Raw genomic sequence first — 17,472 nt, 5'->3', positions numbered from 1 at the left:
CCGGAAGTGGCGCTGTGGCTCAAGTGGTAGAGCGCTAGCCTTGAGCTGAAGAGCTCAGGGACAGCACCCAGGCCCAGAGTTCAGGCCCCACAACTGACAAAAAAAAAAAGAGAGAGGACAAACAGACAGAAGGCAAAAACCATAGAGTACCACTGAATTCCACTCAGCTTTTGACAAGGAAGAAAATGCAAAGCAGCAATAGATTGAATGGGAAGATGTGATTATTTCTGATGCAAGCAGGCTGCCTGGATAGGGCTTTCTTTTTTCTTTTTCTTTTTCTTTTTGGTCAGTCCTGGAGCTTGAACTCAGAGCCTAGGCTCTGAGCTCTTTTTACGCAAGGCTAGCACTCTACTACTTTGAGCCACAGCTCCATTTGCAGTTTTCTGGGGGTTTAATTGGAGATCAGAGTCTCACAGACTTTTCCTGCCCCAACTAGCTTTGAACTGCAATCCTCTAGCTAGAATTACAGGCATGAGCCACTGGTACCTTACTTGAATGGGGCTTTTGGCCGTCTATGTCACCCCATATTGGAAGAGCACATCTAAATCTAGAAGTGCTCACATGTGCACACACACACACACACACACACACACATACACACACTACTCCAGGACCTGCCATGGAAAAGTTGGTTCACTTCTGACAGTTGGCACCAAAAAATGTCACCTCCAGACCCCCTTCCTGTTTGAGGCGGAGGATGCTTGGCCAAAAGCCAAGACTTGTTTCCAGGGCAGCCAGACTTCAGAAAATGTGAGTTTCTAATCTGCAAGAGAGAGATGTCAGAGGATCACCATAACAACCAGGAATTTCACTGGTATGTCCAACAATTAATAGGGTTTTTAAAAAAATTTAAATAGTATTTAGGATCTTCAAGCCAATTAATGATGCAGGTTTTTCTTTGGCTTACTGAGAAACATAATGGAATTAGAACTGACCACCCCCAAAACACAGGTGAGAAGCCAGGAGGTGCAGACTAGGAGGTAGGAAAGGAAGTTGTCGGCTTGTTGGTTGCTTAGCCACCCCAGCCCTGGGGAAGGGGGTGTGGCCATTTGCAGAAGGGCCACAGAGACTGCAAAGGCAAGAAGTAGTAGCAGGCATGGCCTTGGAGCCAACTGCTGCAAGTCACAGCCTCTGTGCACAAAGTCCAGTTGGGCCAACCCGGCACCTGCTGTGCACAGAACATTGTGACCCAACCTATTTCCCAGAGGAAGTCCCAGTGCAGTAATAGCCCAGAAGACCAGGGGCCTGAGAGAACAAGGCTGAGGCCCTGGAGGGGGGAGGAACAAACTTTCAAGAGGAGAACAGTGGACCCCATGCCTGATGAGCAGTTTGGGGACAGGGTAAGGGGTGCAGACAGCAGGATTGAATGCGCAAAGCCCTGGGTTTATGGAAACACAATAGATAAGGAGCAATTCACTGAGGCTGGAGCTTGGGGCATGGGGTGTGGAGATGAGGCAGCCAGGACAGCAGAGCCGTGGCCAGGGTACCTGTGGGAGCAAAAGCCTGTTGTGCCTAAACTTGCTTGGGTGGCGTTGGCCACAGGGGGCAGTGTGGTTCCATGAGTCACTGATAATGAGGCCAGTCTTATTTTCTCTTCAGGAAAAACAAAGACTTTCCTAGGCAGATTTTTTAAGGATCAAAGTATAAGTTAAACACTTTACAAGTCTCTAATATTTCTTGTGGCTTTCAAGAGAATCACATGCATTCAATATCTCCAAAAAGACCATTTCATACATCACGTCACCGCTGGGGGTGGGGGGTGGCCTTAGAGAATATTATTGTTCTATACTAGTGTTGCTATTATTCCCTTACCTTTCTTTACAGAGCGCTGGGAAGTGCATTTGTAGGCATATGTTCTACCACTGGACCAATACCCCCCAGATCTTTTTTTTCAGGGGTGTGTGTGTGTGTGTCTTCATGTGTGCACGTACGCCAGTCCTAGGTCTTTGAACAAAGGGCCTAGACACTCCCTGAGCTTTTCTGCTCAAGGTTAGTGCTCTACCACTCGAACCACAATCCCACTTCCAGGTTTTTGTCATTTAATTGTAGATGCAAGCTTCCAGGACATTTCTACTTGGGCTGGTTTTTGAGCTTCAATCCTCAGTTCTCAGCCTCCTGAGTGCTTAGAATTATGTGTGTGAGCCACCAGCTCCCTGCTTGCTTTCTTTTTTCTTCTTTTTCTTTGTTCTTTCTCTTCTTTTTGTTTTTTTTAGATGAGGTCTTACTGCTCTCTTTGCTCAGGCTAGCCTCAAACTTGTAATTGTCTTTCTTCTGACTCCTGACTATCAAGGATTACACGTATATGCCATTGTACCTGGCCAATCATTCCAGGACATTTTAAGGGACAAATGCCCCAGAGATGACACTTTGGATTTGTCAAAGTCCCACTCTAAACTCTCACTGGAATTATCTGCCCTCCATTACACCCTGTCTTGTGTTACTAGGTAATATTTCATCTGTGCAGCAACTTCATGTAGGTCACAGGTGCATGATCAAATCTTGTCGCATGTAGATTCCCAGTTCCCAGGACAGAGCCACAGAGCTTATGAGATGGCTAATTATAAAGACTGCTGTCAGGTGGTGAACTGTAGTTTATAACCAGTGTTGATGATGTATTGGAAGATCTGTTGTTTTAAACTCTGATTTCAACTTAAAAGACAGTAAAAGAAAAACCTGCTCCTAAACAGCTGTCACCCACCACAGCTGTCTCCTTCCTTCCCCATCCCCCACCCCACCCCCCACATGGCTCGCCAAGTCACAAGGCCACTGGGTCTACCCAAAATAGTTTCTCTAAAGATTGCTTCCTAAGGTTCCCTTCCTAGTACAGCTGCAAGGGAACAAACTTGATCCAGCATACCCCAAACCCGCTTCGTAACTCTCACCATTGTCCAGCAAAAGCCAGAAGCTGGGGGCCTAGCCTTCAAGCAGATGTTGCTAGAGTTTTGACAGGATCATAAGCTGATCTCTCCAAAATGGTGCCCACAGCCTGAATTCAGAAGAACAGAAGGTCTCTGGAAGATGGTCCAAGTTTCCTTAAACCCAGAGCTTCCTCCTGCAGCCCGGTTGCTCTAAGGGGCACTTACAATGCAGCTCTGTAATCTTCCTTCCTTTGTCTTGCCTAGAGGTCAAAAGAATATATGTGGGCTTTGGACTTCAGGAAAAAAAACAAAACAACATGGCTTTGAATCCAGCATTTACCTGTTAAGCCACCCCTGGGGGGACACAGAATAAACATTGTATCTAACAGCTGCTCCCTATTTCCTTACAGAGCATTAGCAGAGTTTGGGTCTAGTTGAACTTAAGCCAAGACAGGCCTGATTGGATCCAGGGTAACACCATTCCCGCTTTTGATGAGTGGTTGTGGAATGGACACCTTCATTTCCAGCCAAGACAGAGGAGAGAAACATCCACTGCGGACATCCACCAATTTCTGACCACAAGTCAAAGGCAGCATCAGAAGAGAACCCACCCCAGAGATAGTGGAGGGAAGATCATAAAAATCCCTATCTCTAGTGGTGCTGTTGATCAGCTAATCCAGTCCTTGTTGATGCAAAACCACAGCTCTTCTCCAAACGGAGTAAGAGATGCTTTGGTCACAATGGATTCAAAACACTCAGAATAACATGCTCTTCCATGCAAAAGGTTCCATGAACTTTGATAGTTACAGAACAAAAGAAAGTTAATACATGGATACATTTACCAACTACCTTGATGTGGGCATCAGGTACAGCAGAGGGGCAGAACTCTGTAAGTTTTAGATATTACAACATTCTCAGCAGGGTGCTGTCCATTCACACCTATAATCCCAGCTAGTCAGGAGGCTGAGATCTAAGGATTATAGTGCAAAACCAGTCTGGGCAGGAAAGTTTATAAGACTCTTATCTCCAATTAAACACCAAAAAGCCAGACATGGAGCTGTAGCTCAGGTGGTAGAGTGCTAACCTTAAGCACAAAAGCTCAGGGATAGGGCTCAAGCCTTGGGTTCAAGCACATGTACACACACACATACACACACACACACCCACACACACACACAGCATTAAAGAAGCTAATGGTCTGCCAAGTTTACCAACATGTTCCAAAATATTCATTTAATAGTCACAAAGATGCTAGATCAGATAGAAAGATTGGTAATAACTCATAAGGCTCATAAGGGTAGCAGATATAAGTCAGGGTGGTTTGGGCTCTTGGTCTGCCATGTTCTGATGTGATCTCTTCAGAGAACAATTCACGCTCTAATTCTTCCAGGATTCCCTCTCCAAACACATTCTGCTCTCTTTAAGCCAGCCCAAGTTGACGTACATCAAAGACCTTAGGGAGCAAATGCAAGGTTTTGTTGCTACTTGCCTTCATACCTACATAAATGCAATCTGGAACTGGACGCTGGTGGCTCACACCTGGAATCCTACCTACTTAGGAGGCTGAGATCTGAGGATTTCATTTCAAAGCCAGCCTGGACAGGAAAGTCTGGAGACTCTTATCTCCAACTAACCAGCAAAAAAGTTACAAGTGGAATTGTGGCTCAAGTGGGAGAGTGCCAATCTGGAGCAGATAAGCTAAGGGACAGCAACGAAGCCCTGAGTTTAAGCTTCAAGACTCACATCAAGAGAAAAAAAAAAATAGCAATACTGGAAATACTGTACCATTCAATGAATTTAAGTCAGACAAAGAATACTTAATCTCTAACGTTGAGGCCAATACACCAAACATGTGACCAGAAAGTTTAGGGCAGCTAAACCACATCATTCCTCATGTCTGACAAGTGAAGCATTCAGGCAAGACACAATCATAACTAAAGTGATAGAAAGGTTTATTAGAAGAGAAATAATAATAAAGAGACCTCAAGCCATGCTACTACATGCTGTAGAGGAGAATGGTAGTTCAAACTAGCTCTACCATCTTGAGTAGTCTTCCTCCATCTTTCTAGTTACAGAGCTTGACTTGGAGAATTTGATGGCTTTTGGTCATCTGTAAGGTGGTGATTCCGAAGATTAACTGTTCTATCCTTATTTCCTCATTCTTTTGTCCCTTTTTTTTACTTCCTCATTCTTTTCTGCTACCACTTTGCGGTGAAGTAGGTTTGGGGGTTATCGGCTTATCCTGCCATCTACAAGCCGTATAGGCCACAATTCCCTGATTAGGTTGCTTTTCTACCACTTTGTATCAGTACAACCAAAGAAAGCTCCATTTCCCCTTTCAACAGTTTACTCAAGCTGGGCACCGGTGGCTCACATCCATAATCCTAACTACTCAGGAGGTTGAGATCTAAGGATCATAGTTCAAAGCCAGCCTGGACAGGAAAGTCCATGAAATTTTTATCTTCGATTAGCAACCATAAAGCACTGGAAATGGAGGTAAGTAGCAGTGCACTAGCTCAGAGTCCAAGCCCTGAGTTTCAAGCCCCAGGAACAGCACAGAAAGAATGGAAGGAAAGGAAGAAAGGGAGGAAGGGAGGAGAAAATTAGGAAGGAAGGAAGGAAGGGAGGGAGGAAGGAAGGAAGGAAGGAAGGAAGGGAAAGGAAAGAAAGAAAAGAGAGAGAGAGAGAGAAAGAAAAGAGAAAGAGGAAGAAAAAAATTTGTTTATTCCAGAGAGCACTTGAACTCCTAACATGGTACCAGACTTCAAAATTTAAATGACTTTAATATTTAAATGACTAAGCAGCCATGGACTGCTAGAGGGTAGTTTACTTGGTGGGTGTGAAAAAAAAATGCTTCACAGACTCATTCAGACATCAAGGATGCAATCCTTTCTAGACTCTAGGATGAGCAAATGGGGTACAGATCTTCCCCTACCCCTGCCCCCTTTCCTTCACAGCTGTCTGTGGCCAGATCACCAACCAAGCAAACCATTGGAGGAATGTCTGGTATCTGGAGTATGTGGTGTGGTATGGGTTTGTTTTCTCAGTTCCCGGTGACTTGGGATAGGATCCTTAGCTATTTTGTCTGGAGGCATTAGAGAAGCAACTGAGGAGCCCCCAGGCTAGATGGAAGCAATCCTGACAATTGTTCCTGCTCCAGACCTGGCCTGTTTAGCTCAAGTCTCTGACTTTTTCCTCTGTCCCACCAGAGCTGAATTAGAAACAGCAGTGACTGTAGGAGGAAGCTGTTTCCTTGGGGAATCTTTGACTGCTGCAGGACAGAATAGGGCAGAGAGGAGGCTGAGTCATGGTGTGGTGTGCGTGGTGTTTCGGTGATTTGGAGTCACTCTTTTTTTAAGTTTGCGCAAAGGGTGAAATCTGGCCTGAAAATCCTTAAAACTGTTCTTGATGCATACCACAGATTCACTTTCATTCCCCAGAACTGGGGCTTAAGTTCAGGAGCTGGGTTCTGTCCCTGTAACAGAGTACCAGGCTCTACCACTTAAGCCACTTCAGGCTTCTTTTTTGTTTTGTTTTGTTTTAATGGTTAATTAGGGATAAAAAAAAAATCTCACAGACTTTCCTGTCCAGACTGGCTTTGAACTAGGATTCTCAAATCTCAGCCTCCTGAGTAGTCAGGATGATAGTCATGAGCCACCAAGGCCCAACACCAGGCTGTGGTTTGAATGTCTGAGTCAGGCCCTTTTGATTTTTATTGCTTCAAACTTCTCAATCTCCTCAATCCAACCTTTCCTTGGATTCCAAGCTAACCGAAAGTGACTAGAGAGAATGGCTTAGAGAAGCCACATACACACAAAAGACACAAACATGTATGCCATGTTTTGCACCTGCTTTTCCTTCATTTGGGGCCCAAGTAAGCAGTTGGTGCTTTTCAGCTAATGCAGCTTGCGTACCTCGAACACAGCTAAGGATGAGCGCCCCTGGGGTTGGTGGGGAGGTAGTCACCTTCCCAAACTCTATCTCGTGGTCTCATTCACACCCACAACTAGTAGAGCCTGGCATCCTCCAAAACCATGTCTTGTCTCCAATCTGTGAGGTAGACTTATGCTCAAGACACCAGCATAAGAGACCATTTCCACACCAAAACCAATAGCCAGTGATCACCTGAGAGCAAACATCAGCAATATTCTGGGTCAGAATTCCAGCGGTGGTGTTGGGGAGTGAGCAGAGAGCTGTCATTTTAGAGGAAGGTGGGTCTTTAGTCTGCTGCATGCCCTGGCCCCTGTCCACTGACCAAACAGACTTCACCCAGCTGGCCCAAGGCCACAGGTTAATAAACAGTGTGTGTGTGTGTGTGTGTGTGTGTGTGTGTGTGTGTGTGTGTTGATCCTGGGGCTTAAAGTCAAGGCCTGGGTGCTAGCACTCTACCACTTGAGCTACATCTCCACTTCTGGCTTTTTGGTGGCTAATTGGAGATAAGAGTCTCATAGACTCTTTTCCCACCCTGGCTGGCTTTGAACCTAGTAGATCCTCAAATCTTAACATCCTAAGTAGCTAGGATTGCAAGTGTGAGCCATGGCTCTGGGCACAATAAACACTTTTGATGGAGAACCAAAAAAGCCCCCAGAGAGGATGCCCCTCCTGTGAGCTGCCCTCCTGCTGTGTAGCCAGGTCCCTTTATGACAGCTTCTTTATGGCCATAAGATCAGAACAATGGGGCATTCATGCTGACAACTTCCCCAGGATTATGGCTCAAGGGACATTCCATACAGACACTCACAGGAGCAAAATTCAGTCCTACTGGTGAGACAATTAACTACTCAAGCTGGGCCTGGCCTGGACACAGTGTCAGCTAACTCTCCCTAAAGACTGTCCCCAGCTGCCCTGTGATTCTCCACATCTTAGAATTGTCCTGCATCTGAGCCAGGACAACGCCTGTCCCTCCAAGTCACCTACTGTCCCAGGTCGTGTATTCCTGAGTCCTCCTAAGCACATTCCTAAGCCTTCCTCCTTCTGCTTCTGTCTCTTGACGTCAAAGGTTTGCCCACAGTCCCAAGCCACTTTCCTCACTCAACCACTTCTCATCACTCACAGGAAACCATATAGTTCATCATTTTACACATTATATATATATATAACATATAAATGTATTATATATAATATACAATGTATTATATTATATATAATATATACATATATCGATTATATATACATATATCGATTATATATACATATATCGATTTTGTATATATGTGTGTGTGTATATGTATATATATATATATATATATATATATCTATCTACCACTTAAGTCACAACTCCACTTGTGGCTTTTAGTTAATTGAAGATAATCATCTCATAGACTTTCCAGGCTGGTTTTGAATATATTTACATGTATGTATGTGTGTGTACATGTGTGTATGTATAATGTTCAGAAAAAGGTAAATTTATCAGAATAGAAAGTATATTGGTGGTTAATCTTACCTTCTTTTGTTGTTGCTGTTTTTGGGTTTGTTTGTTAGTGTTTTGAGCTTTGGGGTTTGGGTTTTTGGTTTTTGGGGTTTTTTTTTGCCAGTCCTAGGGCTTGAACTCAGGACCCAGGTGCTATCCCTATGCTTATTTTGCTCATGGCTAGTCCTCTACCACTTGAGTCATGATCGCCACATACAGCTTTTTCAGAGTAATTTTATTGGAGATAAGAGTCTACAGACTTTTCTGCCCTGGTTGGCTTCAAACCATGATCCTTAGATCTCAGCCTCCTGAGTAGCTAGGATTACAGGCATGTGCCACCAGCACCCGGCTAGAATTTTACTTTTTAAAATTTATTTTATTTTGTGCCCATCCTGGGTGGGGCTTGAACTCAGAGCCTGATTGCTGTCCCTGAGCTTTTTCACTCAAGGCTAGTGATCTATCACTTGAGTCACTGGCTTTTAATTGAAGATCTCAGCCTCCTGAGTAGCTAGCGTGACAGGTGTGAACCACTAGCACCTAGCCAAGAATCTTATTTTAGTTATTAAAAATTTAAATGTTGACATGTTGCTGCAAGAAAAAAAAATAGTACTATACCAGACACTGGTGGCTCATGCCTTTAATGCTAGCTACTCAGGGAGCTAAGATCTAAGGACTGTGGTTCTAAGTCCCCTCCTGGCTAGGGAAGTCCAGGAGACTCTTATCTCCAATTAACAACCTAAAGCCTGGAAGTAGAAGTTGAGCTGTAACTCAAAGTGGTATAGCACTAGCCTTGAGCAAAAAAAAAAAAAAAAATGCTCAGAGACAACATCCAGGCTCTGAGTTCAAGCCCCAAGGCTGACCAAAAAAAAAGTACTGTCATGTTTAAATTGTTTCTGCTTATTTGCATTTGCCAAATGACTGCTCCCTTTTAGTGGGTACTTTTTATGATTTCTCTCAGCATTTTGACACGAGGCAAAACATAATTTGGGAAAATGCTTTTCAGTAACACATAGTAACACATTTTATGATTTTTTAAATCATAGTATGCAGGATAAAAGCTCCCAAAGATGACCCTATCCTAATTAAAAGAAGCAAAACCTGAGTAAACTATATCATGTAGCAAAACAGACTTACAAAATGTGATTAATTTTAATATACTTACGAGCCAAGGTGTCGCTCAGTACTTGGTAAGCATACTCCAGGCATTAGGGTTGATCCCCAACACTGCCAAAAATAATAATAATAAATAGATAAATAATGATCTTGAAATGGGGAGATTATTCTGGATTTTCTGAGTGAACCAATTACAAGCACAAGAGCCTGTAACAGAGAAGAACCCAATACACTGGCTCACCCCTGTAAGCCCAGCTACACAGGTGGGGAGGATTTGTCTGACCAGACAGACAAATCTATGAGACTCTTACCTCCAATTAGCTACCAAAAAGCTGTTCAAGTGTAGAGTACCAGCCTTGAGCAAAAAAGGTAAGGAACTGTGCCCAGGTCCTGAGTTCAAGTGCTAGTACTAGCATTACAAAGAAGGAGAAGGAGAAAGGAGCAGAAAGAGGAGGAGGAGGCAGCAATTGACATTTTGGAAGATCTTGGGGTCTCACTTTGAGAACTGTATGTATACATACATAAACTTGTTCTCTCTCTCTCTCTCTCTCTTCTTTTCTTTTTTAACTCTGGTCCTGGGCACTGAGCTCTTCAGCTGAAGGCAAGCACACCTGAGCCACAGTGCCACTTCCGTTTTCTGGTGGTTACTTGGAGATAAGAGTCTCACAGACTTTCCTGCCAGGGCTGGCTTTGAACTGAGATCCTCACATCTCAGCCTCCTGAGTAGCTAGGATTATAGGCGTGAGCCATCAGCACCCAGCTAGTGCTCTCTCTCTCTCTCTTCCTCTTCCCCCCTCTCCTCTCTCTCCTCTCTCTCTCTCCCTCCCTCCCTCTCCCTCTCTCTTTCACTCTCCCTCTCCTTCTCCTGATTTTCTTTTTTAGCTGGTGCTGGGGCTTAAACTTTTTCACTCCAGGCTAGTGCTCTACCACTTGGAGTTACAGCACCACTTCCAGTTTTCTCATGGTTACTTGGAGAGAAGAGTCTCACGGGGACTTTCCTGCCCAGGCTGGCTTTAATGAGTCGCAGATCTCCTCAGCATGGTGAGTAGCTAGGATTATAGGCGGGAGCACCAGTGCCTGGCTTCCTTGCAATCTCTTAACAACACCAAGTGTGTGGTTACTACTCTTACTTTACAGCTGAAGAAACTGAGCATCAGAAATGCTTTACCCTGTGTCACATAGCTACTAAGCAGCAACCCAGGCTTCCACCCCTTTCTTCCTGCCTCCAGAGCCTGCTGGTGAGCAGAGGAGACCCATGGGAGACCCAGGCCTGGGTGGAGAATTCTCAGGATGAAAGATGGGACCCCACTGGGGGAGCTAAAACCCCAGCCCTGGCTCCAGACTGGAACCCCAGGGTTAGCTGCTCAGCTGACAGTTGGAGAAGTCTCAGCCTGCCCTCTTCCTGACAGCTCACAGGGGAGACACGGCCCAGAGGACCTGCGGCCTTTCCCAGCACCATAATAGGTGCTTTCGCTCCCAAGTCTGACAGCAGGGAATAGCAGCCGAAATCCACTGAGAATGAGTTTTATATTAAAACAGCATTCCATAAGGACGACTGGCCTTCTGCTGAGGAGCTCTGTTTCCAATCTCAGAGATGTCAAACCGTTTTAAAGGCACAGAAGCCTGGTTGGGTTCAGGCAGGCAGGAAGGAGGAAATCACGTGACTGGAGGCATATTTTCCCCTTAAATGATCAAGGCAGTCTTTCAGCGGCCCCCTCCTCTACCCCATCCTTTTCTTCTGTTTCCAAGGTCAATGGGAAGAATGTCTGATCCTGAGATTCGGGGTGCCTGTAGCTACTCCTCCAAGATTCACACACACAGACGCCTGCCAAACTAGTCTCATAATAAGGTTCATTTCTATGGGCTCTACTTTGTGTGAAGATAGCAAAGTGTTTCCCCAAATACTTGTGCTAAATTACATTCCTATCAAACATGTGGGTGAGCTCTTATGACTCCTGTTGGACTTTTACTCGAAAGACTGATTATAAAATGAACTCTCAGCTGGGTACCAGTGGCTCACACCTGTAATAATCCTACTTACTCAGGAGGCTGAGATCTGAGGATCTCTGTTAGAAACCAGGCCAGGAAGCAAAGTCCATGAGACTAATCTCCAATTAACCATCAAAGAAGCTGGAGGTAGAGCCTTCAACACAAAAGCTCAGGACAGCACCCAGGCTCTGAGTTCAAACCCCAGGACCTACACACATTAAAAAAAAAAAGAAAGAAAGAAAGAATAAAAAGAAAAGAAATGTAGGTGAGATTCTATAACCCCCACATTCAATCACTCTTGAGATTGTTGACTTTTGCCATTTTTACCCAAAAGATGGATTATAAAATGATCTCTCCATGCAGTCTTGATTTTTGGTTTCCTAAACCACGAAAGAGAATGCTATTTTGCCTGCCGTGCTAACTTCGAATCAACTTAGTAAGCGGAGAGTATCAACATGAGAACATGTAGTGCCAGCCAAGGATGAGAGAGGTTTAAGATTTCCTTACCTAATAAATTCTTAGACGCCACCAGCTGTGAAATTTGCCGTCAATTTAATATAGATTCCCAGAAGAAAAAGAAATGACATTTCAAAGTCTACAACTTTAAAACCAACAAGAGCACCACGCTTATTTATCTATTCGGTCCCACGCCATTTTCTAAAATCCATTCTTAAGTATTCTTCACATCTAAGGTCTTAAGAGTGTTTTCTAGTTGAAAGAAATACTGTCAAGAGAAACCCAGACTTGGGGAGCTGGTATCCTCCTGAGCATTCATGGTAAAAAAAAAAAAAATACACCAGATTTGGCGTGCATTTCCCACTTAACTAAGCGTAGTTTCAAATACTTTTCTGTCGTTAAATGACACATTACTGGAAATTTGAAAGTCAGCCAGACAGTTTGGGCAGATGGATGTGAAGCATCTGGTGATAATCTTGTACAAGGCAGGAATTAGCCACAGTAGCCTTTCCGGACTCTGCTCTGCCATCCACTTAGAAGGATCTGGCTAAGTTCATGCAGCCCAGTAATGACAGCTTGCTGTCACTCCTCTATCTGCTTTAGTAAACTGTGATTGACACTAGTTCAAACACATACACAACCCAATCTCAAAAATGAAAAGAAGAAGAAGAAGGAGGAGGAGGAAGGGGGGGAGGGGGAGGGGGAGGAGGAGGGGGGGAGAAGGAGGAGGGGGAGGAGGAAGAAGAAGAAAAAGAAAGACACCAATTGCTCATGTCTGTAATCCTAGCTACTCAGGAGGCTTAGATCTGAGGATCATGGTTCAAAACCAACCAGGTCAGAATGTCCCTGAGACTCTTATCTCCAATTAGCTACCAAAAAGCCAGAAGTAGAGTTGTGGTTTAAGTGGTAGAGCACTAGCCTTGAGAAAAAAAGCTCAGGGACAATGCCTACACCATGAGTTCAAGCCTAGGACCAGTACACACACACACACACACACACACACAAGTTTGGCTGGGTGTTGATGGCTCTCACCTGTAATCCTAGCTTCTCAGGAGGCTGAGATCTGAAGATCACAGTTCAAAGCCAGCTGGGGTAGGAAAGGCCATGAGACTCTTATCTCCAATTAAACACCAGAAAATCAGAAGTAGAGCTGTAGACCAGCACAACTATGTTTATCACAGCATTATTCACCATAGCTAAGATATGGAACCAACCAAGATGCCCCTCGGTAGATGAATGACACTGCCCCAATTTGTTAGGAAATGGAAAGACTTGGAAAAAAATCATATTAAGTGAAGTAAGCCAGACCCAAAGAAATATAGGTCCCATGGTTTTCCTTATTTGCAATAATTAGTATACATCTGGAATAATCTTATCAGATGAGCAGAAAAGCTCAAAAGCTATGTATATATGACCATATAAGATGATGCTAAACAAAATGAACCCCAAGATATGGACACAGAAGTTTTTCTTTGTTCTTGTTATTTTTCACGTACTTTGTTCTTTTGTATGTTCTTCCCCCTATGGTATATCGCTTGTTGTCACTCTGTTTGATCTTGGTACCCTGCATCTTGTATATACATTTATCTAATTTGGGGAGGGGAAGAGAAATAACAAAATGTTAAAACAAGGACACAGGATGACCCATTGCAACAATGATACTCACAAGACACTATGTTGGAAATGAACTTTACAACTTTACAACTTGGGGGAGTGGAGTGGGGGAAGTGGGGAAGGGAAGGGATAATAGAAGAGAAACAAAGGAGGGGGTAACAATGTTTGAGAAGAAAGGTACTCATTACCTTATTCATGTAACTGTAACCTCTCTGTACAATAAAATTAAATTAAAAAAAAAAGTGGCGCTGTGGTAAAGCACTAACCTTAAGCAAAACAGCTCAGAGACAGTGCCCACGCCCTGAGTTCAAGCCCCAAAGTGGACAAAAAGCACATTTTTAAAAAAAAGAAAGGAAGTGTAATCTTATTTTTCTTCCAGTTATCTATCAACTAAAATTTAAATGTATACATATATGTTTATATGTGTGTGCACACGTGTAACATGTTTTGCCCATATTTACTGTGTCTACCAGATGATAGATAACTTAGTTCATATCAAAGATTCTTCACTCAGAATCTTTCATCTTTATAGTAATTCTGTGAGCTAGGTAGAATTTCTTTTTCTTAAGACAAAGTCTCACTATGTAGCCCGAGGTGGCTATGAACTCATGATCCTTCTATCTCTGTCTCCTGAATGTTAGGAGGCAGAAAGGAAAATGAGGCTTGAAAAAGTCAATGTCACTTGGCCAAGACTTGCAGTGGAGAACCTGAATTCAAATCCGAGTCTATGTGGCATCAAAGCCCAAACCTCCTACGGTGGGGCCGTGGCTCTCTATTAGGTACTAAAACCCTCCCTATGGCTTCAGAGTAAGAATCCAGATAACATTTTTTGCCCATTCCTAGCTGATATGTTTCTTGGGTTGGGTACTTCCCTTTATGAAGAGTGACTAGCAGGGGCAACTGAGCCATTTACCAGAGTTCAGCTAGGTTAAAAATAACAAGGTATTTCCTCCTAATCCTGCTAAGCTCGCTGGAGCTCTGTGTGAACCAGAAGGGAAGGGTGTGTGAACTGGCCAGGGAACTGGTGCTCTAAGGTTGCCATTATAACCCTTGCAGGTCTTCCCACTTCAGTCACAGCCAGGTGTCCTCTTTTAACTCTAATCTCTTGTCATTTGTTGTTGTTATGGTGAACAACCCTAAAATGAGGTTTGATTCCAGTCCTGGAGATGTACTTCTTTTTATTAAGAGTAACCTCCTCCCTCAGCCAGGCATGGTGGCTCATGCCTGTAATCCTAACTACTTGACAGGCAGAGATTGGGAAGATCATAGTTCAAGTCTAGCCAGGAAGGAAGGAAGGAAGGAAGGAAGGAAGGAAGGAAGGAAGGGAGACCTCATCTCAACCAACAACTGGATGTGATGGTGCTACATCTATCTTCCCAACTATGCAGGAAATATGCATAGGAGGATAATGGTCCAGGCCAGTCAAGGCAAAAACAGACCCTATCCCAAAAATAACTAAAGCAAAAAGGGCTGAGGATGTGATTCAAACTCGTCCTAGCAGGCTTGAGATCCCTATGTTCAAATCCCCTAGTACCCCCCCCCACACACACACACTAGCCTTAGTGACCAGAAGGTCCTGTAGATAGGGAGCTGGCCCATTACATTGGTCAGAAATCAAGAATTTGAATTTTCTGCTGGTCTCTAGTTCACACACAAATCTGTTCCCATCTCTTCTTACTGGCCTGAAGAAACCAGCTTGGGCTATTGCCCAACATTAAATGAAAGGATCCCTAAACTATCTCGGGCAAGTGACAACTTATCTAGCAGTATAGCACTGGCACAAAAATAGACAGGTAGCTCTGACCATCTGATTTTCAACAAAGACACCAAAAATCTACACTGGAGGAAAGACAGCTTCTTCAACAAATGGTGCTGGGAAAGCTGAATATCATTCCACACGAAGAAGACTGAAGCTAGACTGTCACTCTGTACAAACAACAACAACGACTCAAAGTGGATCACAGATCTAAATGGAAGGCCTGGGATTTTAACAACTCCTAGAGGAACACATTGGTAAAGACCTCTGAAGATTTAGGTATAGGTAATATCTTTCAGAATAGGACTCCAAATGCTTAGTAAATAAGCACTGACAGATAGCATCGTATCAATTTATTTTTTAAATGTCCAGCAAAGAAGCAATTATCCCAATCAAAAGCCAACCTACAGCAAGGCACCAGTGACTTATGCAAGTAATCTTAGCTAGTCCAGAGCACACAAATCTGTGAAATCCTTACCTCCAAGTGAACAGCAAAAAGCCAGACTGGAAGTTTGGCTCCAGTGGTAGAGAACCAGCCATGAGCAAGAATGATAGGCCCTGATTTCAAGCCCCAGCACTGGTCCTAAAAAAAATAGATAATCCACAGAATGGGAAAAAAATCTTTGCCAACTATTTATCAAGGATTAGTTCTAGTTGGGTGCTGGTGGCTCACATCTATAATCCTAGCTACTCAGGAGACTGAGATCTGAGGATTCCGTTCAAAGCCAGCCTTCGCAGGAAAGGCCCTGAGACTCTTATCTCCAATTCATCACAGAAAAAGCTGGAAGTAGCATTGTGGCTCAAGAGGTAAAATGCTAGCCTTGAGCAAAAGGAGCTCAGAGACAGTACCTAGGCCCAGAATTCAAGCCCCAGGACTGACCAAAAAGAAAAAAAAGGATTAGTATCTAGAATATACAAACAGCACCAATAAATAAAAATAAATAAATAAACAATACAAACAATAAATGAGCCAGTGAATTGAACCACCAGTTTAATAAATATAGTATGTAAAAAATTGTTCAACACTGTAGGAACATATCTATTATTCTTGTGAAGCTGTAGTTATACAAAGCAACAAAACCATGAAATATCTAGGTAAGGTTTTTCCCAAAATGTATGCAAGACCTATGTAATGAAGACAAGTCATTAATGCAAGATATCAAAGAACTTCCAGATGGGAAAACTAACTGTTGTTAACATATCAATTTCTCTCAAATTTGATAGATCAATATAATTCCCCATCAAAATTCCAGCCGGGTGTGTGTGTGTGTGTGTGTGTGTGAATTGGTCCTGGAGCTTGAACACTGGAATTGGACACTGTCCCTGAGCCTTTTGCTCATCGTGCTCTACTGTGTTAGCCACAGCTCCACTTTGGGCTTTTTGGTGGCTAATTGGATATAAGTCTTATTTGGGCTGGCTCTGAACCACGATTCTCAGATCTCAGCCTCCTGAATAGCTAGGATTACAGGTATGAGCTACCAGTACCAAGCTCCATCAGAGTTTTTGTTTGCTTAGTTTGGGGGGAAAAAAAGAAAGCGGATCCCAAAATGTATATGAAGGGCAAAGGAAGTAGAATGGCAGCAACTCTGAAAAAGAACATGAAGTCAGAGGACCCAGGATACTTCATTTCAGTCCATTTGTGCTCGAGTAGGGGCAGGCTCTTCTATTCCCCTCCATTCTTCTTAGGTTCCTTGGCCCTAAACCCTCGTAACTAAAGACAGATTAACAAGAGTAAGACCAGACAGAATTGTATGAAACCTATACCCAGGGAAAATGAACAGAGTAAATCTCAGGTGGTTTAGCTTATGTAACATATTTAACAAAGAACAGTACTTTTTAATTTAAATATATATACACATATATACACATTATATATATGTATATATATTACACACACACACACACACACGTGCACATGCCAGTCCTGGGGCTTGAACTCAGTGCCTGAGTGCTGTCCCTGAGTCTTTTTATTCAAAGCTCCCACTTGAGCCACAGGGGGACGTCTGGGCTTCTTCCTTCCTTCCTTCCTTCCTTCCTTCCTTCCTTCCTTCCTTCCTTCCTTCCTTCCTTCCTTCCTTCTTTCCTTCCTTCCTTCCTTATTTTAAGATTCTCATGGACTTTCCTGCCCAAGCTGGTTTCAAACCATAATCTTCAGATCTCAGCCTCTTGAGTAGTTAGGATTACAGGCCTAAGCCACCAGTGCCTGGCTTATTTTTATCTTATTGTTTGTATGTATGTATATATGTATGTATGTATATATGTATGTATGGTCAATC

This window comes from Dipodomys ordii, unplaced genomic scaffold (assembly GCF_000151885.1).
Source record: "Dipodomys ordii isolate 6190 unplaced genomic scaffold, Dord_2.0 Scaffold11, whole genome shotgun sequence".
NCBI lineage: Eukaryota > Metazoa > Chordata > Mammalia > Rodentia > Heteromyidae > Dipodomys > Dipodomys ordii.
The sequence above is the reverse complement of the archived record's forward strand: the minus strand, read 5'-3'. Positions refer to the sequence as shown.